Genomic DNA, 24036 nt, shown 5'->3' with positions numbered 1-24036 from the left:
CTAAACGTATTTGTAAGGTCCTTAAAGCACATCCCGCAGTGTCCAATCCAGAGCAGTCACCCACACTGCCACGGGACAGCCCCCCGCAAAGAGTCATCGGGTCCAAGTGGCCCCTCTGTCCAGGGAAAGAGCAGGAGGGTGGGAATCAGTGCCAGGCCTTAGCTCGGCTCTGCCACGAACAGGTTGTGTAACTTACACCAAGTGCTTTCCCTCCCTAGACGCTGCAGCTCATTTACAAGTGCAAGTGCGGGGTGGCCCCCCTTGGGAAGGCAGGGCCGCACAGTGGTTAGGGGCGTCCCGGGTGAGCCTGATGGGGGCGGGGGCCGCTGGGAGAGGCGCACCAGGGCAGAAGTGCCAAGTGCTGGGCGCCCCGGTCTCCGGCGAGCCTGTGGATCTGGGAGGCCCGCTCCAGCTCTGTCACTCGGAGACTGACTCAGCTGGCAGCCGTAGGGCCCGGTTGCCGGGGGAAATGCTGTCGGCACATTTATTCTGGGTTTGGATATTTAAAGAGCTGGGTGTGTGGCACGACATTTCGGAAGTGCTTGGGGAGGGAGGGGTTGCGGACCAGGGATTTTTTTTTTAACAGTTAGAGATAGCCTGTCCTGATCTCTCAGTCCACAAAGAATGATTTTCTTCCCTAAGAATCGGACGTGGGTTCTGCCCATTGTGTCTACCTGGCTGTGCAGCCTGGCAGGAAGCAGGTGGCCCAAGGTGGGACCTGGCTGCCGTGGGTCCCCATCCCAGTGCCACCCTGTCCCCTGGACGAGAAGCCTGGCAGTGGCCCCCGAGGTACCGGGAAGGAGGTAGAGCGGTGGTCCGGTTCCCCAAGGGCACCTGGGCAGTGCCATCTTCCACCTGGTGTGACACGATGGAGTGGCCTGGGCCCTCAGGAGTCTCGGGGCCCGGGTGACAGCACAGGGCCCCCGGGGACGCTGGGAGCGCGGGCTTCCTCTTCCTCACGGGCTGTTTGCACTGGCTCCGGAAACGCTGGCTGAAAGCTGGGACTTTGCGTCATTTTTTTTACTATTTGAACGGCCTCTTTGGGCTGCTTTTAGGAAGGTGGTTCTTTTGTCCCTTTTCTCACTCAGGATGTTGCTGCCAGTAGATTTCCTCACAGACGCTGTCTGCTGCCTTTGTTTTCCTTTCCAGATGCATATGGAGAAATCTTCCAGAACTGAGGCCCCCGTCAGCAAATTGCACCTGTGGTGCAGTGAGTGGCACAGGGTAATGCTTCTCTCATGACAGATTGTTTTCATTTCTGCTCACAGAGGTCATTTTGTCCACAAGCTCATGGTAGCACATTTGAGAAATAGAGGAAATAAATATAGGTGATATAGGAGGAAAATTAGTACCACCTGTAGTTCCACGCCAGCCAGAGATCTACACTTGGCAATCTGGCGTTGGTTCCTTTTTTTTTTTAATTGGGTTCATCCTGCACACAGTGTAAAGGAACTGGCGTTTCACGCCCCGCACTGTAGCATCAGCAATGTCCCCTGCCCTTGAAGCCTTGTGGGTGCAGTTTGCAAGCCTCTGTGGCTCTCCTTTAGCTCTGCCACCACCAGAGCAACCTCCAAGACATTAGCCCGCGTTAAGGAGGAAGGAGGACAGGAAAGCCACACCGCATGACCCGTGTTTGTATGTAGAGGTGAGACGGGTGGGATTGCGGGTGACTTTTATTCTATCATCGTTATCTTCTTTCTCTTCTAGAGTTTGCACGTTTTTCTGTAACAGACCTGAGAGTAGAGGCAGGTGATGTGATCCGAGGTGCAAGCTCAGTCCTGCCTCCCAACCAGGTGAGTTTCTTGGCCGCCCTGGGCCTCAGTTTCCTCGCCTCAACCTACCTCACAGGTACATTTTGAAGGTCAGGTGTAGGTGAAATGATGCATAAGAAGCCCAGTGAAGGCCCAGGGATGGGAACAATTGTGGCTTTACAGTATAATCATACCAATTCTAGAAGTTACAGGATTATAGGCTGAATTATGTCCCCAAAACATTCATCTGTTAACGTCCTAACCCCTAGGAGCTCAGAATGTGAAAGTATTTGGAGACAGGGGTCTTCACAAGGGTAATTACATGAAAATGAAGTCCCTAGGACCCTAATCCCATGTGACTGGTGTCCTTAAAAGAAGAGTTGATTAGGACGCAGACGCACACGGAGGGAAGACCACCTGAGGACACAGGGAGAAGACAGCATCTCCAAGCCAAGGAGGGAGGCCTCCAAAGAAACCATTCCTGCCGACACCCTGACATTGGACTTCCAGCCTCCGAACGGTGAGAAAATAAATTCTGTTGTTTAAGCCTCCAGCCCTTGGTCCTCTGTGATGGCTGCCCACGTGAACTGACCACAGGTCCTTAACTGGAATATCAGTGTCACCGTTGTTCATGGTCTGAATCTCCACCCTGAGGTCCTTACCATCTAAGCGCGCTGCTGAGAGAGCTCGTCTGAGCAGGACACGGCCCCGGCCCCCTTCCCACTCCTGGAGCCCCTCATCTTCCCAGGGGCCCTGCTCTCCTGCTTCCCAGGACTGTCTCTCCCAGGTGATGGCTCTCGACGACATCTGCCCTTCAATGAGGTGGATTTAAAACTCTCCAAATACCAACAGGAGACTGTGTTCGAGCCTGCTCCACTGGGATCACCAACATGAGGGTCTCTTAGGGTGGGGTTTTTTTTTTAATGTTTAACTTTATTTATTTATTCTTGACTTTGAAAATGTTTGCTGTGGTAAGAACACTTAACATGAGATCTACCCACTTAACAGAATTTTGTTTTTGTTTTTGATTTTGTTTCTTTGGCTGCACCGCACGGCTTGTGGGATCTTAGTTCCCTGACCAGGGATTGAACTCGGGCCCCGGCAGTGAAAACTCTGAGTCCTAACCACTGGACCACCAGGGAATTCCCAGCAAAATTTTAAGTCTATAATCCATCATTGTTTTTTTTAATTTATTTTACTTTTTATTGACGTAGAGTTGATTTACAATGTTGTGTTACTTTCTGCTGTACAACAAAGTGCTTCAGTTATAGATATATATTCTTTTCCATCATGGTTTGTTATAGGATATTGGATATAGTTCCCTGTGCTCTACAGTAGGTCCTTGTTGTTGTTTATCTATTTTTATCTATAGTAGTTTGTACCTGTTGATCTCAAACTCCTAATTTACTCCTCCACCATCCCCCTCCCCCTCGGCAACCACAAGTCTGTTCTCTATGTCTGTGAGTCTGTCTCTGTTTCGTAAATAAAGTCATTGGTGTCGATACGTATCGTGGATCATGTAAGTGACATCATCTGGTTGTAATCCACGACTGTTGACTATTGGTGCAGTGTCGTACAGCAGATACTTAGAGCTTGTTCATCTCACTTGACTGAAACTTTATGCCTGTCGATCGGTAATTCCCCATAATTCCCCTCTCTTTCCAGTCCCTGGCAACCAGCATTGCACTCTGATTCTGTGAATGTGACCTTTTAATTTCAGATACCTCACGTAAGTGGAACCATGTCTTTCTGTGACTTGCTTATTCACTGAGTGTAATGTCCTCAAGGTTCACCCATGTTGTCCCATTTTGCAGAATTTCTTTCTTTTTAAAGTCTGAATGGTGTTCCATCGTACGCCTCTATCACTTTTCTTTATCTGTTCGCCTATCGATGGACATCTTGACTATGGTTAGTGATGTCATAATGAATCCAGGAGTGCTAACACCTCTTTGAGATCCTGAATTCAATTCATTTGGATAAATACCCGTTAGTGGGATTGCAGGGTAGGATTCTGAAGACACGGAGAGGAGATCCCTGGAGCTGTGCCTGCAGTGCTTCCTCGGGTTACAAAGGCACCGCTAGCCCTGCACTGGGAGCACAGGAGAGTGGTTGGGGGTGCGGTTATTTTTGTCTTGCAAACTGCAGGCCAGGCCTTTCTCCTGGGCCAGGGAGTTAACCAGCGCACCTCGTCTGCTAAGTCATCCCCTTTTCGTTTTCTCAGGAGACAGTCTTATAAATCTGGCTAATAACTCCCATTTCATTTCCCCAAACTCCATGAGAGGGAAGTTATAATGAAGCTCAAATACTCGCCAGGTTATTCACGGGGAAGACCTCTGGCTTTTAAAAGATGCGTTTTAGGTGGCCAGATTAATCTAGCGGCACATTACAATACAGCCCTGCTGAAGTTCTGCGGGAGATTCCTGGCACCCGGCATTGTACCCTGCACAATGCTGCCAGCAGCGTGAATTATCTTTACAGGAAGAGGCGAGAATTCATACGTCAGGTGGAAAAGACCCACTGGTAGCGCCCGATGAAAACCCAGGACCCTCGTTCCTTGTCAGGGTTCTTCAAGGTTAGAGTCATAATCACACGACTGAGGGAGGACCAAGCACCCTCGGCCGGCCGCTCCCAGAGAAGGGCACCAGGCAGAGCAGCAGAGAATTTACGCGCTGCCTCCCTCCATCTGGCCCTGCTCACCCACAGCCTTGGAGAGAGGCACCTCCCTAGATGCGGAACGTAACTTAACGGGCAGCCACGTGGAAAACAATATGCTGATCTCATTCCTTTCATTACCTCCCTGGCAGAGCAAGTATGATCGCTGCTTTGTGTTCACTTAAGAGGTTGATTTGCAATGTAAATATATGCACTGGTATGGTATATACATCAATATAAAAGTAATAATAACGATGATGGTATCTATCACTAAATGAGCTCCGGACCCTGGGGAAGGATAACTACACAGATTATCTATAACCCCACGAAGCCAACATTATTTGGTTCATTTTATTGATGGAGAAACTGAGGCTCAGAGTGGTTAAGGAACTTGCCCAAGGTCACACAGCTGCTATGTGATGGGATTCAACCTAAGTTATAAGGTAGTATTTGTGGCAGGGTGAACCGAAGCTTCTCTCTGAACACTCGGCCCCAATCCCACTTGATCCCCACCAAGGTCAAGGGAGAAACTTGGGCATGGGAGATAGACAGGCCCCTGTTCATTGTTGTGTATATGAGGAAGCTGAGGACTGTAACGGGGAGAAGATCATATCTGCCTCCAAGAAATGCAATGTTATTAAGACACAAGTAGGTTAAGAGTAAGAGGATGAAAAAAGCTATGCTGTGCTAATCAGTAATCAAAAGGCAGCTGGAGAGAGAACATCAGTATCAGACAAAGCAGATTACAGAGCAAATAAAATATCAGGAATTAAAAAGTCATTTCATAACGATAAAGGGATCAATTAAGCCAGGGAACATAACAATTCCAAATGTTATGCACTGACTAACAAGGCTTCAAAATACATGAAGGAGAAATGAATAGAATTGCAAGAAGAAACAGACAAACCCACAATTACCGTCACAGATTTCAACACCACTCTGTCAATAATTACTAGAACAAGTGGACAAAAGATCAGCAAGGATGTAGACAACCTGGGCAACCCTCCACCAACTCAGCCTGATTGACGTTTATAGATCACATCACCCAACAACAGCAGAATACACATTCCTTGTTAGTGCACACGAAGGTTTACCAAGATGCATAATACTCCGGTCCATAAAACAAGTCTCAACACATCTAAAAAGATTCAAGTCATACAAAGTATGTTCTCTGACCACGGTGGAAGTAAATCACAAATCAGTAACAGATATTTGGAAAATCTCCAAATAATTGTACATGGAATAATACATTTATAAGTAACCAATGAGTCAAAGAAGAAATTATATGATTATCTCAGTAGCCATAGAAAAAGCATTTAACAAAGTCCAACATTTGTTCCTGATTAAAAAACAAAACTTCAGTAGTAGAAGGGAACTTTCTCAACCGAATAAGAGGCAGCTACAGAAAAAAAAAAAAAAAATGTATAGCTAACATCATGAATGGTGAAAGGCTAAATCCTTTCTTTTTCTAAAGATCAGAAATAAGACAAAGATACCTGCCTTCACAACTTCTACTCAACATTTTACTGGAGTTTCTAACCAGGGAAATTAGGAATGATTTTGTTTTAAGGGACTTTGGGTCACTTGCAAAAGTAAGCCCATGTTGCAAAAGTGAAAATGTGCTATGATGTACAATTAAAAAGAAATCTTACTGACCATGAAGATGTTTCTAGGAGCAAACTTATAGCATTGTTGCTGAAATGCATGCTGTCCTCCAAGAGAACTTGTTTATTTGGAATATCACTTCTGAAGAGATTGTTTGTCAAACAAAACCAAACAAAAATAAGTCAACTTCCTTTAGACCTAATCTCTCCCGTCTATCTTCAGTGGGTCATGGGGACTCCTGGGGGCTTCTGTATTCTTATGACTTCCTGGAGAAAGGCCAGACTTTGGCCTCAAATAAATCAACAAAAATGTGTTGTGCGCCCAGCATGGAGGTGCTGATGGAAGCAGAACATTGGCTTTATCCCTGGAAGAGTTTCAGGACTCAGTGACCAGTTTCTCCTGCAAATAAATTACCATCTCTTGTCAGTATGACAATTAATTACCAGGCACCTACGGGCTACGTTTAACAAGAAGTGCCGCATTTCTGCTAACGTTTTCTTTTCCAAACCTTCATTCATTTACTCATTCGACAGATATATACTGGGGCACTTATATTGTGCCAGGCAGTCTTCTAGGTGCTGGAGATACAGCATTGAAGAAAACAGACAAAATCTCGCCTTCATGGTAGCTTGCATTCTAGTGGGAGAAACATATGATAAACCTAATATAAATGAAGTAGATGGTATGTAAGAGGGTGATAAGGGCTCTGGAGGTGAATGAAGCTTGGGGAGGGAAATAAGAAGTACCTGCGGGTAGGGGAGGATTTACAACAAGGGAAATCCTCATGGAGAAGGCGACGTTCAAACAAGGACTTGGAGGAGGTGGGGAGTGAGACGTCTGGATTCCGGGGCAAGGACAGCCAGGCAGTAGTAATGGCCTTGAGCTGGGAGGGCTCCTGATCTTTTCAAGGGACACCAAGGAGGCAAAGGAAAAGACTGTCCGCCCGACTGAAGTCCTAGTCAGGTCAAATAAAGACGAGTCTTGCAAAGCGGGGTCCTCCAGGGAACCACCAGACAGCTACGGGAATAGGGTTTTGACCGTCTTCTGCCAGACGGCCGCTTTTCGCTGGGATTGAAGGCTGTTGGTTTTCAAGGCTACTGGGGAACTGGGGAGAGGGGGGACGAGAGTAAGGCAAGTTACAACACCATAAAGCTCACGGTTCTTCCTGAGATTCTGCCTTTTCCTTTTCCTAGTAAACACTCCCCGATAGCTGCAAGCCTTTGGTTCATTTTCTGAATTCTGCAGAAGTGGATGGTGACGATTTTTGCCACGGTTCTCAGAGAGGACGTTCAGAGGTCTTTACGCCATCCTTCCCGCCGACGCTACTCTAGAAGGGACACTTGAGGCTGGAAATGGACATAAACGAAGTTGACTAAGCAGGACGCACCCAGAGTTTTCCGTGGGTGTGCAACTGTGAGAGGGGAGAAATATTTGGCTGGCTCAGGGGTCCCAGGCGGCAGGATCGTGGGAATCAGGCAGGATGGATAGCTTGGGGCCATATCCGAACTGGCATTTGAAGCTTTTGAGGAGATAAGTGAACATGAATCTTTGAGGAAGATTAAGCTGGCAGTGGGTCCAGGAGGTGAGCTGGAATAGACGGAAGAAGACCAGTCACTTTAGACAGAAGGGAATATTTTGTGCCTGAGAGAAGCAATGGTAGCTTGGATGGGAGAGCATCCCCAAGGAAGCTTTGGTCCATGATGGGTTATTGCGGGGTGGGGGGGGCTTCTAAGTACTGTTGTTTTTTTGGAGTTATTGACAGTGAGACACCCCCGGCCCTAAGTTTCCTTCTTGCCATCCCAGAAATTATGTAGCTTCCAGTGGGGCCCTTTCGGCCTCACCCTCTTATACTGCTTGCTCTCATTAAGGACCCTCACATCTTGAGTATCTTGCAGTTCATGGCCAGTAATTCCCCCAACAGTATTACTGCTCCTGTGTGGGGAAGCACAGCTGAGTCCGCATAGCCAGGCTCTACCGTAAACACACAGGAAGTTCTTGAACCCTGTGGGGGCCCTCATTTCAGGAAATCAGTACGTTTGTCATCCGTTTGCTGGTGGGGTCACTGTGCAGAGAAAAGAGGGGCTTGGTGCTTTGCTTCGGGGATCACCGATAACCAGACCCTCCCCTGCAGGTACCGTGGCCGGAACGTCAGGGTTGGGGGAGGGGAACACACGAGACACAGCAGGTGCCGAGATTGCCCTGTGCTGTCGTGTCTCCCAGGTGGTAGGTCCAAATCCTTCTTCAGAACATTTGGGTCTTTTCAGACAACCTGAGAAAGACCTCCGGTTCCAGGCCAGCTCTGGCCCACAAAAGTGGAAAGAATGATTTGGCCAGACACTCAGCGTTTTTCCCCAGGTGTGTCCCATGGAATTCTGGTCCCACAAGTGTCTCCTCACAGAGAGGTGTGACGAGTGAGAAAGTGCTTCATTCTCCATTTCTTTCTAGAAGCCACGCAGTACATGTGAGCGCATCAAAGCTCTGAGAAGTCCTGCAGTAAAGGAACTCAGTGTATTTAACTGAGCATTTCCTAGTCGCCACTGACCCTGGGGCTGTTTCTCCACCCAGTTTGGGGTGAGGCCTTTAACAAGGGCCTCTTCGCCTACCCTGTCTTTCTCTGGTCCTACAAAGACGGCTGCCCTCTCGCATTGATGTCCGAGGGCTTCCATCAGCGCGGGCCCCTTGAAAAAAATGAGGATTTCAGTTAAATACGTAGCAAGTCACTCACCCAGAGGTCACAGCCCCGCTCTGCCTAATTGTCCCCCCAAATCCTGAAGGGCTTCCAGTTGCTCAGAAACTTGGAAGGCTCTATCCGCCGTCCTCCCTCAGACCTTCCTCCATGGAAAGTGGGGTAAATGGAACAGCACTAACCTCCCAGGATCGTGGAGGTTGCCTAACACATGTTCACGCAGGAAACGTGCTCGGAACAGCTCCTGGCACCCAGCGAGCTTTCTACGCAAGGAATGCCCACGTTTTAGCCGTTATCGGGAACTTACTATTATTCTGTGATGTTAGCGTGTGGCTCTAGTACTGTTTTTTTTTTTTTTGCACAAATGGTCAAATAGTCCAAAGCAGCAAGACATGACTGCAGGCAAACTCCCCATCTCTGTCTGTCAGTCGGTCTGTCTCTTTATACACACACACCCACACACACACTTTTACTCTGAATTCACCGACTCCCATTCACCTGTGTCTCAGGCCTGGGGGCCCAGTGACAGACCCGCTGAGGTATGAACTCAAAAGATGACCGAAAGCAAGAACAGAGGCTCTTTGGGGCAGATACAGAGGGGGAAGGGGCGGGGCCTGCCACCGTGCGGGACTGTGGTTCAGGGAAGGTCTCGACGGTTTTACGGGAACAGCGCAGCGAGCTCTGGGCCAGCCCCGCCCACCGAGGGGAAGAAGCACTGCCCCCCACACAGGAGGGAAAAGGATGTAAGCTCGGAAGGACATTCTCCCTGGAGGTAAAGGCTGGGGAAGGCCGGGCTCCCTGCCTCCGGAGGAGAGGAACGGGCAGTTTTGGAAGTGCCCGGCGCTCCCACCGGAAGCCGAGAGCTGGATTTCCCCTGTAAAAGCACCGCAGGACGGTGGGCCTTCTGCCTGTCACCAGCTAAAGAACATTTCTGAGAAAGCACAGCCTCCTTGAGGAATGGGAGAAGGGGGGAAGCCCAGGAGGCCAGGTGGAAATTTCCAAACAGAAAAGGCGTGTCCGTGACCCTCAGAGAGCAAAGAACAGGGCTAGCCAAGGAGCAGCCTGGGGAACCGGGCTGCGGGGCAAGGCGCCCTTGTCTGTGCGCGCTCGGGACGCCGGCCACCTGCTCCTATTTCATGACCAACGCTCCCCGCCCTCCATGGGTGCTTCCACTTCCATTGTCACCAGCTTACGAATTAAAGATGACAAAGGAAAAACATACTTCGGTGGCTGGCCTCTCTCCAGGCAAGAGGGAAGCTTCAGTTGGAATCGCTCTGCATGGGAGTTTTCCTCTTCCTTTTACCCGTCCCCAGGACAAGTGCAGCGCCTCTGACCCTCATCAATGCCTGGCCACCCGGGCCTGGCAATTGGGCAGATGCTCTTCACCCTGCCACCAAACAGAACGCAAGGGGGTTCCCTGTGGGCGCCTGATGTCTCACCAACAGAAAAGGGACATGTCCCGTTGCCAATGGGTCACCGTCTCCGTGCCCAGGCTGGGCGGGGCAGCAGTGCCTGGAGGGCGGGCCCTATGCCGGGGAGGCTCAGAGCTCTCGAGATGCCTGCATGCCGCCGTGTTACAGCCCAAACCCTGCTGTGGGGCCCAGGGGCCTCTGAAGGTGCTCCCCAGCAGGCTGCCAGGGCTCTCACTGCAGCGCGGGGGTGAAGATGAGCTCCCAGCTACCTCTGGGTTTACTGCTGCTCTCAGGAGGGCTTGGAGAGGACCTCAGACTGTACCCTCACTGCATCTCACAGCATCTCCTACAGCCAGGCCCCCCTGGAGCTGGCCCAGTCACCCTGGCGCCTCCAGCGAGCTGGCTGGTTCGCACGCTCTGCCCTGATTTGTGTCATTTGGTTCTGTTGGGGGAGCCTGTTATCCGCTGAGGCTTCTGCTGGGACAGGGCAGGGGGGATTCTGCAGCCCCCCGCACGCCCCCAGCCAGGCCCAGGGCTCTGCTCACAGAGACTGCCTCTCCAGTCAGGGTGCGTATCTCCCATCTGTTCTGGAAAAAGTCCCCGCAGGCAATCTGGGCCTGCCTGGGAAGCCAAAGCCCGGGTTTCCAGGATGGCTGGGGTCTGTCACAAAGCTCAGCTTGGTCTCTGCGCCACTACCAGGAGGCACGTGGACGCCAGTTCTTTGTGTCCGCTGGAAGAGACCGAAGGCCTGTGTGAGGAAGGGGGCCGCCCAGCTGGGACAAGCCATTTCATCTTGTCTTCCTGGAGGGTTAGGCAAGGCGGGACCAAGCCCTGGATCTTCCAGCACATTCTGTGCTTGGTGAGCACCCAGAGGCCCCAGCCACGTGAGGCCTGAGGCTGGATGCAGGGAGCCTGGACTGAACTGTGACCTGCGGGCCGGTGGCTTTTGTCCTCAGGGCTGGGTGACCACCTGCAGAGCTGGGCACCCACGGGCGTAGTGGGCGCCCACCTGCCCCAAGACCAAAGCCTCCAACGCCTTTGGTCCATATCACCCCTTATAAATAGCACTCACCTAGTCCCAGCGCTAAGTCAGATGAGGCTTAAAATAACCACAGAGGCAGCGCCTGGTTCACTGCTCCCGGTAACTCACAGCCCCCTCATTGCTAAATGATCATTTTCTGTGGCCAGGTCCCCTCTTTCCAAAGCTCTCGTGCTTGAATCAAACCCAAAGCTGTTTCTCTTTGGGGCCTGTTGTCGTCACGCGTTAGCAGGCAGGCCTCGTGCAGAGCAGTTCGGGAACTGTTGGCACCTTGTGCGTAAGCCTGCGTCTCCGCACTGAGTGGCCCCGGAGACGGGAGAGCTGCCGTCTATTCCTCTTTGTCCCCGGCCCCTTCCCTGTACCTGTCCCTCGGGGTTCACAGTCACGACCTGCTCTAACTCCTGGCTCTACCCACCGTAACCAGAAGTCCCAACACTCAGGACTTGGTTTCAGGTCAACCTCCCCACTCTGCTGGGGCCACAGCACCGGGCCTGTCAGCCACGGCGGGGTAGCCGGGGCCCCGTGTGCACGGCTGTACTTGGGTTTTCAACAAACACTGATTCGGTGTCAGCTAAGTGTCAGGCAGTGTGTTACGTGCTGGGGACACGAGGGAAGAGCCACGGTTCCTGCTCGTGAGGCGTTGGAGGCTTTGAACAGAAGAGGTAGAGCTGGTCCTTTACGCTTGTTTATTATTCATTCCAGCTTTATTGCGGGTCTTTCAGGTACCAGATTCAACACAAGGATGCTCCAGGTCCAACATGGAATGAAACTAGTCCCTACCCCCCAGGAGCTTGCAACCCACGGGCAACGTTAGATTCAGCAATGCATACAGCCCAGGGCACCACACACAATGGCAGAAATGTGCACAGTGGACGGGGGAGGGGGGCGCCCAGGGGTCGACTGCCGCAGAACACTCCGTCTGGAATTCTGGACACGATGCTGGAGTGGAGTTTTTCAAGGGCGATGTGGTAGATCAGAGGTGGCCCCAGGGTCTTTGCACTTCCCCCAGTCTGTCTGTCCTAGAATCTTCAGTGGGCTGATTCACTTGACCAGTTGGAGGCAGCACAAGTGATGTGCCGGAACTCCCAGGGCTAGGTGAGAAAAAGCCTTGAAGCATTTACTTCCAGGGTTTTGGAACTTGCAAGCAGTCTGACCGTGCTGGGGAGGTGACATGTAGGGGCTCTGACTGGCAGTCCTCGCAGGGCCTGGCCTCCCAGCCGAGGCACCAGACATGCGAGTGAAGCCATCCTGGTCTCTCCAGACCAGCCCATCTGCTGGCTGAGTAACACTGAGTGATATCACTGATACCAGAGGAACAGAAGAATCGCTCAGCTGAACCCAGCCCAAGTTCCTGATCGGCCACATGTAAGGCGTAAGTATGAGGCCTTGGGGCCTGCACAGCGGTGGCTGGTACCCCTGTGGTCATCCTCACATAACAGGGGCAGGGAGGGGGCTCTCTTGTCTTCCTGATCGCAGGGCTAGCACAGCCTGCGCCTCGGTTCTCCAGCCTGTCCTCACATAGGTCACCACCCTCCCTACTCCACAGTTCGGCATTCTTGCATTCACTGATTCATCCCCTGATTTGTTTGGAATATAATAGTTTGAAGTCTGTTCATTACACTAAAAACAGGTATTAACCACTTGTCAGGCCCTGGGTTCAACACGTAGGTGAATTATCTAATGTAATCCTCAGGACATCCCCCCATGAGGTCGTTAGTATAGCCAGTTCTGCTATAACACTCGTTTTAAAAATGAAAACTTGTTTCCACGTAATTAATATACTAGGGAACAACTCGAGCATGGTGTGAATTTTGCGTTCGCTTCCGTGATTTTGTCCACACGCACCCAAAGCTAGGTGAACGCAGAAGACTGCACCCAGCCGCCCTGAGCTGCACGGGGATCAAAGACGCAAACACACACAGACCCCCCGCCAACACCTCCAGCTACCTGGGTTCACGGCGAACAGGGAGCCACGCCCCTGCACACCAGGTGCTACCACTTTCCGTCCGATTTCAGGTAATCCTCCCCCACCTCACAACAACTCACTCACCGACACCCGCTTCCCAAGCAACTTCAGGTCTTATTCAAGGTAAAGCGCCAGACGTATTCGCAGTGCTTCGGAATTTCTAAACCACGGAACCTGTGTAAACCAGCGCTGCCATTTTTATTAGCTTTGGGTGTGTCCCTAACCCCATTTTCCCCGTAAGCCCTGTAGTTTTAATCGTGCGATTTTGCGTAGAGGGGTGATTTCCAGGAACGCCCTTGTCGGATTGTGGCAGAACCGACTGTACCCTTATCTCCACTTTAAAGTTGAGGAAAGTGAGATTCAGAAGAGTCTGGTCCACGCTGGTAAACGTAGGACCCCAAATCAAATTCCTGGCTGAGAAGCTGGACTCCGACTGGCCCTGTGCCCCTCCCCCGCCCCCAGGTGTTCAGCATCCTTGTGATGGGAAAGGCCAGGTGGGGGAGGAGCGCTCGGGACGCTTTCCTCACAGGTCCTTGCTCCCGGCCCCGCCCCCGGAGCAGAGGCCCCGCCCACCTGGCCGCACACCTGCCAGCACCTCCCACGAGAAGGGAGGGCTGAGCGGCCTCTCTCCCCTCGGGCTCCTCGGCGTGCCGGGCGGGGCCTGGCGCCTGCCCGGGCCTCGGAGATGCTTCTGGAGCCCGACGGGCCTGAAGGCGAGGCTTGGCTGCGGAGAGCTGGCAGGCGGAGCCAGGCTCTCGGGCAGCCCCACGGAATTCCAGGCACAGTCAGGACCCCCCACTTCTGATCAGAAGCCGGGAAGACGGTACCCTGCGGCCTGAGGCCATGGTAAGCTCCCCTAAGGGGAGAGTCAGACGCCGGCCCCTCCCGGCCACGCGTCCTGGATCTAAAGCTCTTCACCCTCCTTTGAGGGCTCTGTCAGGACCCTTCCTGGGCCTCCAGGGAACCCTCTACCCCTGCCATCCGCAAGACCCTCTGTGTCGTCAGGCTCAGTGCCCTGTGCTTTCCATGCTCCTTTGGTAATGAGCCGTGGCCCCTTTGTGATGACAGGGCTCCCGCGTACAGGCAGATTCCAGTTAGGGACGAGCTGTGTTCTCAGGTCAGTTGTAAGTGGGCCGCTGCAATCAGAACGCGTGTTCCGGTAGAAGCTCTTAGGATGGAAGGTGGGCCCCCAGGTGAACTTCTACAGGCCTGACAACCCATAATGCGGCCGAGCGGGGCCAGAGCGGGTCCAGAGCGGGGCTGAGTGCCGGGGCTCGCAGGACGGGGAGAGGAACAGAGTTGCTTCTGCCTGAGGAAGCAGCTGTCAGAAAAAACCCGAAGCATTGGAACGGGTGGATGGAAATGCTTCCATCTCTTCTGCATCGTCTTCCCATTTTCTGTTACCCTCCGCGGCCCAGGGCCAGTTTTGACACATTTTCTGAAGAAATGAAATGAGGAGCGGTGGGGAGTTGTCTTCAAGCAGGCCTTTGGCTACCACGTTGAAGGGGCTTTCGATTTTTTTTCCCTTTACGTCGTAACAGACAGACTTGGGAGGGGGGGAGATAGATTTAGATTCAAATATCTGAAGGAAGTTTATTGTTTTTTTTAAAACTGAAGTATAGTTGATTTACAATATTATGTTAGTTTCAGGTATACAACAAAGTACGTGTATATATTTTTTCCAGATTATTTTCCATTATAGGTTATTACCAGATATTGAATATAGTTCCCTGTGCTGTACAGTAAATCCTTGTTGTTTATGTATTTGATGTTTAATATTTACCTTGTATCTGTTAATCCCTTCTCCTAATTTATCCCTCCCTACCTTCCCTTCCCCTTGGGTAGCCATCAGTTCATTTTCTATGTCTGTGAGTCTGTTTCTGTTTTGTATGTAGATTCATTTCTATTATTTTTTAGATTCCACATGTAAGTGACTTCATATAATTGTCTTTGTCTGATTTAGTTCACTTATGATAATCTCTAGGTCCATCCACGTTGCTGCAAGTGGCATTATTTCATTCCCTTTTTTGGCTGAGTAACATTCCATTGTATAAATATACCACATCTTCTTAAACCAGTTGTCTGTTTTGGTTTTTTTAAATAATTTTTTTAAAGTTTATTTTATTTTTAGCTGCATTGGGTCTCTGTTGCTGTGCGCGGGCTTTCTCTAGTTGCGGCGAGCGGGGGTTACTCTTCGCTGCGGTGCGCGGGCTTCTCATTGCGGTGGCTTCTCTTGTTGCGGAGCACAGGCTTTAGGCATGCGGGCTTCAGTAGTTGTAGCACGCGGGCTCAGTAGTTGTGGCTCGAGGGTTCTAGAGCACAGGCTCAGTAGTTGTGGCTCATGGGCTTAGTTGCTCCGCGGCATGTGGGATCTTCCTGGACCAGGGCTCGAACCCGTGTCCCCTGTATTGGCAGGTGGATTCTTAACCACTGCACCACCAGGGAAGCCCAAACCAATTGTCTGTTGATGGACACTTAGGTTGGTCCCTTGTACTGGTTACTGTAAATAGGGCAGCTATGAACATTGGAGTGCACATATTTTTCCAAATTAGAGTTTTCACCTTTTCTGGATATGTGCCCAGGAGTGGGATTGCTGGATCATAGGGTAGCTCTATTTTTAGGTTTTTAAGGAACCTCCACACTGTTCTCCATAGTGGCTGCACCAATTTACATTCCCAACAACAGTGCAAGAGGGTTCCCTTTTCTCCACACCCTCTCCAGCATTTATTGTTTGTAGACTTTTTCATGATGACCACTCTGACTAGAGTGAGGTAATACTTCATTGTGGTTTTGATTTGCATTTCTCTCATAATTAGTGATGTTGACCATCTTTTCATGTGGCTGTTGACCATCTGTATGTCTTCTTTGTAGAGATGTCTATTTAGGTCTTCTGCCCATTTATTGATTGGGTTTTTTTTTTTAATTGTATGAGCTGTTTGTATATTTTGGAAATGAATCCCTTGTTGGTTGCATCATTTGTTAATATTTTCTCCCATTCTGTAGGTTGTCTTTTTGTTTTGTTTATGGTTTCCTTTGCTGTGCAAAAGCTTTTAAGTTTGATTACGTCTCATTTGTTTGTTTCTGCTTTTTTTTCTGTTGCCTTGGGAGACTGATCTAAGAAAATATTGCTACAATATGTCTGAGAATGTTTTGCCTGTGTTCTCTTTTAGGAGTTTTATGGTGTCATGTCTTATATTTAGGTCTTTAAATCATTTTGAGTTTATTTTTGTATGTGGTGTGAGGGAGTGTTCTAACTTCATTGATTTACATGTGGCTGTCCAGCTCTCTCAACAGCGCTTGCTGAAGAGACTGTCTTTCCTCTGTTGTATATTCTTGCCTCCTTTGTTGAAGATTAATTGACTGTAGGTGTGTGGGTTTATTTCTGGGCTCTCTATTCTGTTGATCCATATGTCTCTTTTTGTGCCAGTACCACACTGTTTTGATGACTGTGGCTTTGTAGTATTGTCCGAAGTCCAGAAGGGTTATGCCTCCAGCTTTGTTGTTTTTCCTCAAGATTGCTTTGGCAATTCTGAGTCTTTTGTGGTTCCATATAAATTTTAGGATTGTGTGTCTGGTTCTGTGGAAAATGTCATGGGTATTTTGATAAGGATTGCATTAAATCTGTAGATTGCTTTGGGTAGTATGGCCATTTAAACAATGTTAATTCTAAATATATGAAGGAATTTTAAATGACCCCAGTACTGTTGGAGAACAGCATGGGCTTCCTTCAAAGATGGTGATGCGTCCCTCATGGCTGTGTGTTTGGGAGGTGCTGGAGGCTGAGGATCATCAGTTGGTCAGAAAGTGAAAGCAGTGAGGGAATGTTTTGGTTGATGGGATGTTTTGGTTGACCCACGTGATCTAAAAAGTTTAAGCCAACATTAAAGTTTGGGAGCTTATACATAAAATATCAGATTTCTGGCGTCTGCTGAAAAATTAGAAGATCTGCCAACATGAAGCCCTCTTTTCTGCATGTTGACCAATCAGCCAGAGCTAGTGGTCTCTTTCCCTTGACCCCAGGCTGCGTTCTCTAATTCCTCAAAGTCTTTCCCACTCCTGCAGTGCATCCTCTTGACCAGGTCGGTTTAGCTCATTCCCATAGCCTGCCTGGCTAGTGTAGGCCTTGGAGTTGACACCCCTGCCGTAGAGGAAGCTCAACTATTAGCCATAGGCACAGCACCCGCTCAGCCTTACTAGCCCTGCTTTCTAACGGGAACTGCCCACCCAGAGCCCCTGCGGCCAAGATGGCTGTGTTTCGTGTTATGTTCCACCACTTTGGCCTGAGCAGTTTGGGTTGACACCGGATCCCAGGGCTATCAATTCACTGACTGATAGTGACATGTAATTACGTCCATCATTGGGCCTGGCGTGGGAAAGTGTGCCGAGCCAATCAAACTTTCCCTCTCAGCTTTAAAAACTGAGAAGTACAGTGTGAACCAGAAAGTTGGCAACGGTTTGATGTCAGGGAGAGGCCAGAGAAGTCACAGAGGGCCACGAGTAAGCTGAAAGTGGGAGGTGGTGGGAAGAAGGGGTTGGTTTTGGGAGGGATGGGAGGGAGTGTGTGGCCTGAGAGGCAAGTCTAGTCACTGGTCCCCAGAGCTGTCTTGGTTCCTTAGAGTTTTTCAGCTTCAGACCCAGTTGATGTGTTTTTCTATAATAAGCTCCTATGCCCTGCACTCAGGATAAGCTCACCAGAACCACTGTTCAGGCCTCTGCTAACTGGAGAGTCTGTGGTTCTACAAATTGAGTTTAAGGGTTTACCTCCATGGTATGCCCCCCACACTGTAGACGCATGACACGCGGTGGAACGACAGCAGATGCATTAGGAATCGATCTCTAAGACTATTTCCTCTCCTTTGTCTTCAAGTTGAAATATAGTTGATTTACAATGTTGTGTTAATTTCTGCTGTACAGCAAAGTGACTCAGTTATACATACGTGTATTCTTTTTCATATTCTTTTCCATTATGGTTTATCTCAGGATACTGAATATAGTTTCCTGTGCTGTACAGTAGGACCTTGTTGATCCATCCTATATATACTAGTTTGCATCTGCTCATCCCACACTCCCACTCCATCCCTCCCCACACCCCCTCCCCCTTGGCAACCACAATTCTGTTCTCTGTGTCCATGAGTCTGTTTCTGTTTCTGTTTCGTAGATAGGTTCACTTGTATCATATGTTAGATTCCACATATAAGTGAAATCATATGGCGTTTGTCTACTTCCTCTCCTTTTGTGTCTGCAGCAAAGGTATGCATACGATTTTCAAGGCATAAACATGCAAGCATCTTAAGATCTAATTTTATTGCTTATCATATTCCCAACAAGAAAAAAAAAGCGTGTAGGTAAAGCTGCTTGTTATATACATCTGTCAGCCCTAATCAGACAAACCCCGCTTAAGTGATAGAAGACTATTCAGAGGTTGTCATCATTCTTGTGAACCTGAAGAATATTTAACTTGTTGATTAAGTACTTAACATTACAAATGAATGCAAAACTGTCTGTCAGTTCTGGTGTGATTATTTTGGAAATGGTGTAAGTGTTCAGGTTGCCGTGACAATGAATGACCTTTGGGATATTTCGGGCTGCCGTGTTGCATCACCTTTTCTGTGGAGTTGCCGTGCGGGTTCCAGGGAGAAGCAAAGAATGAGGCGTATTATAATTCATCATGAAGTCGCTGATTTGTCTTCTTTAAGCAACTGCTGTCGAAATGAGATGACGAAGAACTTCAGGCTGTAGCTGCCCCAGTGAAGGGAGCTGAGGAAGGGTAAAGACAGTGTGTCACTGGGGAAAGCTGCCAGCTATGGTGGCGTCTCCCTGGCACCAGCCGAACACTCTGAAACCTGAACAGCCACGTCGATGGGGGACACACAGAGACAGAACAGCTGGGGAATTGAATGAACTTTCCACTTGGTAGCCTAGTCTCTTGGCGTCATAGAGATTAAGATTTTACTGATCTCACTGGACAATTGTTCAAACCTTTGCCACGCTCTGTTTTCGCAGATACTCGTTTCGTATTCCCAGGGGAAAAAAAAATCCACACCTGCTTAATCATTTCAAACACAATAGATAGAGGGCATTTATTACAAATTAGTGAAAAAAGCGGTCTCCCATTTTTTGCTAGAATTTCAAAGCTTTCCTCTGTCAGAAAACGATGGCTTGGCAATTTCTAATGATAAAGACAAATTAAAAGGAAAAACTGTCTGAGAGAGAACATTCTCTTTTTACATTTATTTTTAATTTACGTAAACTGCAATACAGTAAAATTTGCCCTTTGTGGTGTACAGCTGTGTGGGTTTTGACAACTGCATATGCCCACGTATTGTGTTTCCACGAGCATAATCATATGGGAAGAGTTCTACCAGTCCCAGATTCCCTTTGGAGGAGTAGCCCTTCCCTCCATCCCCACCCCTGCCAACAGTGACCTGTCCTCTGCCTTTATAGTTTTGCCTTTTCCAGAACGTTATATAAATGGAATCATACAGTGTATAGCCTTTTCGTTTATAGTAACTTAATTTATTAACTTACTTTTGCTAAAGTTCTACCCGATATAATGTTCTGTGCAGAGAGAAGAAAAGTGGGAAAAATATTTGGGGGGGCTGGGGGAATCTTGGAAGACAAGAACGAGGAAGTGGGGAAGTGGCTGCCAGCCTCACCCACAGAATTATCTTCATCTGTGCAAAGAATACGTCTTCAAGGAGGTGAGAACCCACTGCAAAGATCTGGACACCCCAACTTAGCTTCTGTGCAGAGCTCAAAGGAAGAATCCGTGGGCTTAGCCTGTGGCTGTCTGTAACTGCTGGGATCTGACCCAGGGCTGGGTAATTGACATGTGTAATTAGCTCCTGTTTCGTTATGAGGGCAGTTGTGGTGTAGGCAGCGTCAGGCTGGTGGAGAAAAGCGCAAATTAACTCTGCAGTTGTGCTCTGGAGCGGCCACCCTTGTTATGCTTTATCAACACAGCAGCTGGATTAGCCCCGTGTTCAGTTTGCTTTGCCTCATTACGATAATTGCCTTGTGAACAATGGCATGTTTCAGCGTGCTTCTCCTTACCAGGGGACAGGATTAGTTTGTACAAGTGAACCTGCTGGCGGGAGGGGCAGCTGGCTGGGCTAATATGTGGGTCTTGAGGTTGATATTAATTTTTTTTTTTTTTTAAGAAAGCATTTGAATTCAGGGCTGAGTTTGGGAAGGTGAGTTTAGATCAGAACTATATTCGGCCATCCAGTCACGCGATGCACACCGGTTGCATTCCTGTCGGGAATAACGTGGTCAGTTGCATGATGTCCGGGGTCTGGGGCTTAGGTTCCGACTCTTCCATGCATGTGCTAGATGGCTTTAATCCCTCTGCTCTGTAGTCCTGAATTTTTATTTCTATTTATTTAAAAAATGTTTTTCATTGAGGTATAGTTAATTTACAATGTTGTGTTAGTTTCAAGTGTACAGCAAAGTGATTCAGTTACACACATGTATTAAATATATGTTCTTTTTTCACATTCTCTTGGTTATACATTATTACAAGACATTAGAGTTCCTTGTGCTATACAGTAGGTCCTTGTTGTTTATCTATTTTATATATAGTTGTGTGTATCTGTTAATCCTGAACTCCTGATTTATCTCCTCCCTCAGCCCCTCGCTATCCCCTTTGGTAACCATAAGTTTGTGTTCTAGATCTGTGAGTCAATTTCTGTTTTGTAAACAAGTCCATTTGTGATATTAAGTTTTAAAAATCAAGTTAGATTTCTCTACTAGAGATTCTTGGAAGGCTCGCTATACATCTAGGCCCTGTGCTGGATGTATCCACACACTCACATACGATTAGCCCCATCTTTCAGAGGAAGAGATCTGTGTTCCAAGGATTCCCTTCCAGCTTTTCTGCCCCTCAAGGTTTCCCCCGTGTCTGTGGTCTCTTGATGATACTGCCCTTTCAGGAGCTTTGACGGACACCCTACGAGATGGTCACCGTGGTGACCGGCTTCTACTCAGAGGTGATGACACCTTCACAGGAGTCACACACTATGTTTTGTCAAAATCCGTCCTCCCAGGAGAGGCTGAGAGCTTCACAGCCACCCTGTGAAGTAGACTAAGGGCAGGGAAGCCACATCACTTGAGCTTCTTAGAGCCTCCTTGGATTGGCCACTGCCCAGCCTCTCCATGGGATCCTCCAGCTGTGGCTTGCAAGGAGGTTTAGGAAAGACGGCTGAGCCCTCCACCATCCTAACACACAAGGGACTGGTCCCACCTCAGACTCTCTCGAGGGGACCTTGATCCTCACAGCAGTGAGTGAGCCGCTGCCTGGGGGTGTGCTCTCCTGTGGCCCCAGCAGTGTCTGAAGCCCCCGTGAGTCTCTTTGCAAGTGGTTATTTCATGAAGACTGTGTGTGTGTGTGTGTGTGTGTGTGTGTAAAGTGGGAGGGAAGGTGCAAGAAAAGTGGAAAGACAGTGTGGTCTGTTCCTTGGAAAGTTTGTTGGGAAACAAAACCATGGTCATCTCAAGCATGGTGACATTGGTCCTTAGGATGGACACATCCCCACTGGGCCAGATCCTTGTAGGAGTGGTGGGGCTAACCTGGCAGGAGACAAAAAGCACGAGGTCTGGGGTCAGGGAACTGTGGCCTCAGTTTCCAGCTTCCACTTACCTGAGCGAGACCCTGAGCAAGTTCCTCTGAGCCTCAGCTTCCCCATCTGTAAAATGGAGCGTGGTATGAATACCCTCGTTGGGTTAGTGTGGTAAATAAAATCACGCCCCTAAAGCTAGTCAGCTGAAGACCATTTGACTCCAAAATCCACGCTCTTAGGCACTAGTTGGATACGAATGATTTCGTGTAAGTGTATTAGATAGATGACCCTGTGTGCGCATGGGTTTCTATGATGGTGAGCTCAGCTGAGAACGAAATCCATCGAAGTTTTTTCAGTTCTGAGGGGCCGAGGAGAAAGCCAGGAGGCTGCATGTGGGTGTGTAAGGGTTGTTAAGAACTGCTAATAAGTATTTCGAGTACAAGACAGCATCTTGGCTTCAACGAGGCTTCCACTTAGTAGGGCCGAGAGAGGGGTGGTCTTTTGGAGCTTTGTGACCAAGTGGTTTCTACCCAACCTCAGGCAGCGAGCGGTGAGCATATAGTGATCTGGACTGAGTATAAAAGCCTGATTATGGAGGGATTACGTGGCCTGGTTCCAGCCAGCTATTATCTAGTGGGTTTATTTATGGTTAGTCAAGTGAGAATGACAACACAGAGAGCCACCCTGCGTGTGATTTTATGTGAGCAGCGTGGTGTGATCCGAAGCCACATGGGCACCTCCCATCCCTCAGCTACACTGCAGTAAAGCGACATAGCAATCAACAACCGCAAACAACGTACACGTCTTCCCTAAGCCATTACCCCCATGCCTGCCAACAAAACCCCTAAACCGTGGGTTTTCAATACCTGTTTATAAGAAACCTGCCAGGTGCTCTTTTAAAAAAGAATAGTAAAAAATTACCTAAGTTATATGTGTTTATTATGGAAAAATGGGAAAATACGGTTAAGAAAAGGAAACATAATAATAGTCACCTTTAAGCCCCCTTCCCCCCCCCGCAAGGTAGCCGTGGCTAACACTTTGGTGTGTGTCACGTCAGGATCTTTTACATGTATGTGCACACATATACAGCACATGGAGAGCCACGTGCGGATGTTTATTTATCGGAATGCGGTTCCTCCACACACACGGTTTATAAGCTGAATGCTTCACATACTATCTCATGGATGTTTGCCAAGTTAGGAAGTCTTTGAGGTCCTGTGTCTCTTTATAAGGGGAGCTCCCTCCAACATTAGACATCGATCGCGTCCCTACAGAGCGTAGCCTTCCCGGCCCCCGAGTCTACCCTTTGGGTGGAGTGTGAATTCAGGGAGCTTGCGTTGGCTATTGGAGCCCCACGTACAAGAAGTCAGCTTCCACAGACACCGAATCAGAACCAGGGCTCTGGTGGCTGCCTCCTAAAAGTGGACGGGTCAGCTCAGCCTGCAGACACCCTGGGCCACATGTGCACATCTGCAATCCAAATAAGGCATCAGACCCTGAGCAGAGAATGGGCAACATAGCCTGCGAGGCTGGGAAATGCTTCCTTGTCACTTCTTTGGCAAGGGACCCGGTCTTCTTACCTCCGACCTACCACAAGCCTGCAGCTCTTTTCCCTCCGCGGGAAACCTCCAGCCTTGTGGACCCAACTCGAGCGCGACTTACTAGCCACCTCTGTGTTCCTTTGCTCTTTTAATGGACGTATAGTTGATTTACAATATTACGTTAGTGTCAGGTGTACAACATAGTGATTCAGTATTTTTGCAGATTATACTCCATTATAGATTATTACAAGATAATGGCTATAATTCCCTGTGCTGTAAATATATCCCTATAGCTTATTTATTTTATACATAGTAGTTTGCGCCTCTTAATCCCCTACCCCATCCTGGCCCTCCCCCTTTCCCTCTCCCCACCGGTAGCCACAAGATTGTTTTCTATATCTATCAGATTATTTCTGTTTTGCATACATTCGTTTGTATTATTTTTTAGATTCCATAGGTAGTAATGTCATGCAGTATCTGCCTGGCTTATTTCACTAAGCATAATAATATTCTCTAGGTCCATCCACGTTGCTGCAAATGGCACTACTTCACTCCTTTTTATGGTGGAGTAGTATTCCATTGTAGATATACACCACATCTTCTTTCACCATTCGTCTGTCGATGGGCATTTAGGGTGCTTCCACGTCTTGCCTATTGTAAATAGTGCTGCAGTGAACATTGGGGCGCATGTATCTTTTCGAATTACGGTTTTCTCAAGGTATATGCCCAGGAGTGGGATTGCTGGGTCGTATGGTAGTTCTAGTTTTAGTTTTCTGAGGAGCCTCCGTACTGTTCTCCACAGTGGCTGCACCCATTTACATTCCCC

The 24036-nt window shown here is 48.9% G+C and overlaps 1 long non-coding RNA gene across 2 annotated transcripts in view; it reads left to right on the top strand.

Moving 5' to 3' along the window:
* The window catches only part of LOC116746985, a 46314-nt gene extending 43060 nt beyond the window's left edge, over positions 1-3254 (top strand). The window contains exons 4-6 of one of the 2 annotated variants that reach the window (XR_004347942.1): positions 1150-1224; positions 1708-1793; positions 2021-3254. This is a non-coding gene — a long non-coding RNA (uncharacterized LOC116746985). The remainder of the gene's footprint in view (positions 1-1149; positions 1225-1707; positions 1794-2020) is intronic. The other variant, XR_004347943.1, reaches the window with a different exon arrangement.
* Positions 3255-24036: the final 20782 nt, after the last annotated feature.

The sequence above is a fragment of the Phocoena sinus genome, chromosome 2 (assembly GCF_008692025.1).
Source record: "Phocoena sinus isolate mPhoSin1 chromosome 2, mPhoSin1.pri, whole genome shotgun sequence".
In the NCBI taxonomy this organism is placed as follows: domain Eukaryota; kingdom Metazoa; phylum Chordata; class Mammalia; order Artiodactyla; family Phocoenidae; genus Phocoena; species Phocoena sinus.
The sequence above is the reverse complement of the archived record's forward strand: the minus strand, read 5'-3'. Positions and strand labels throughout refer to the sequence as shown.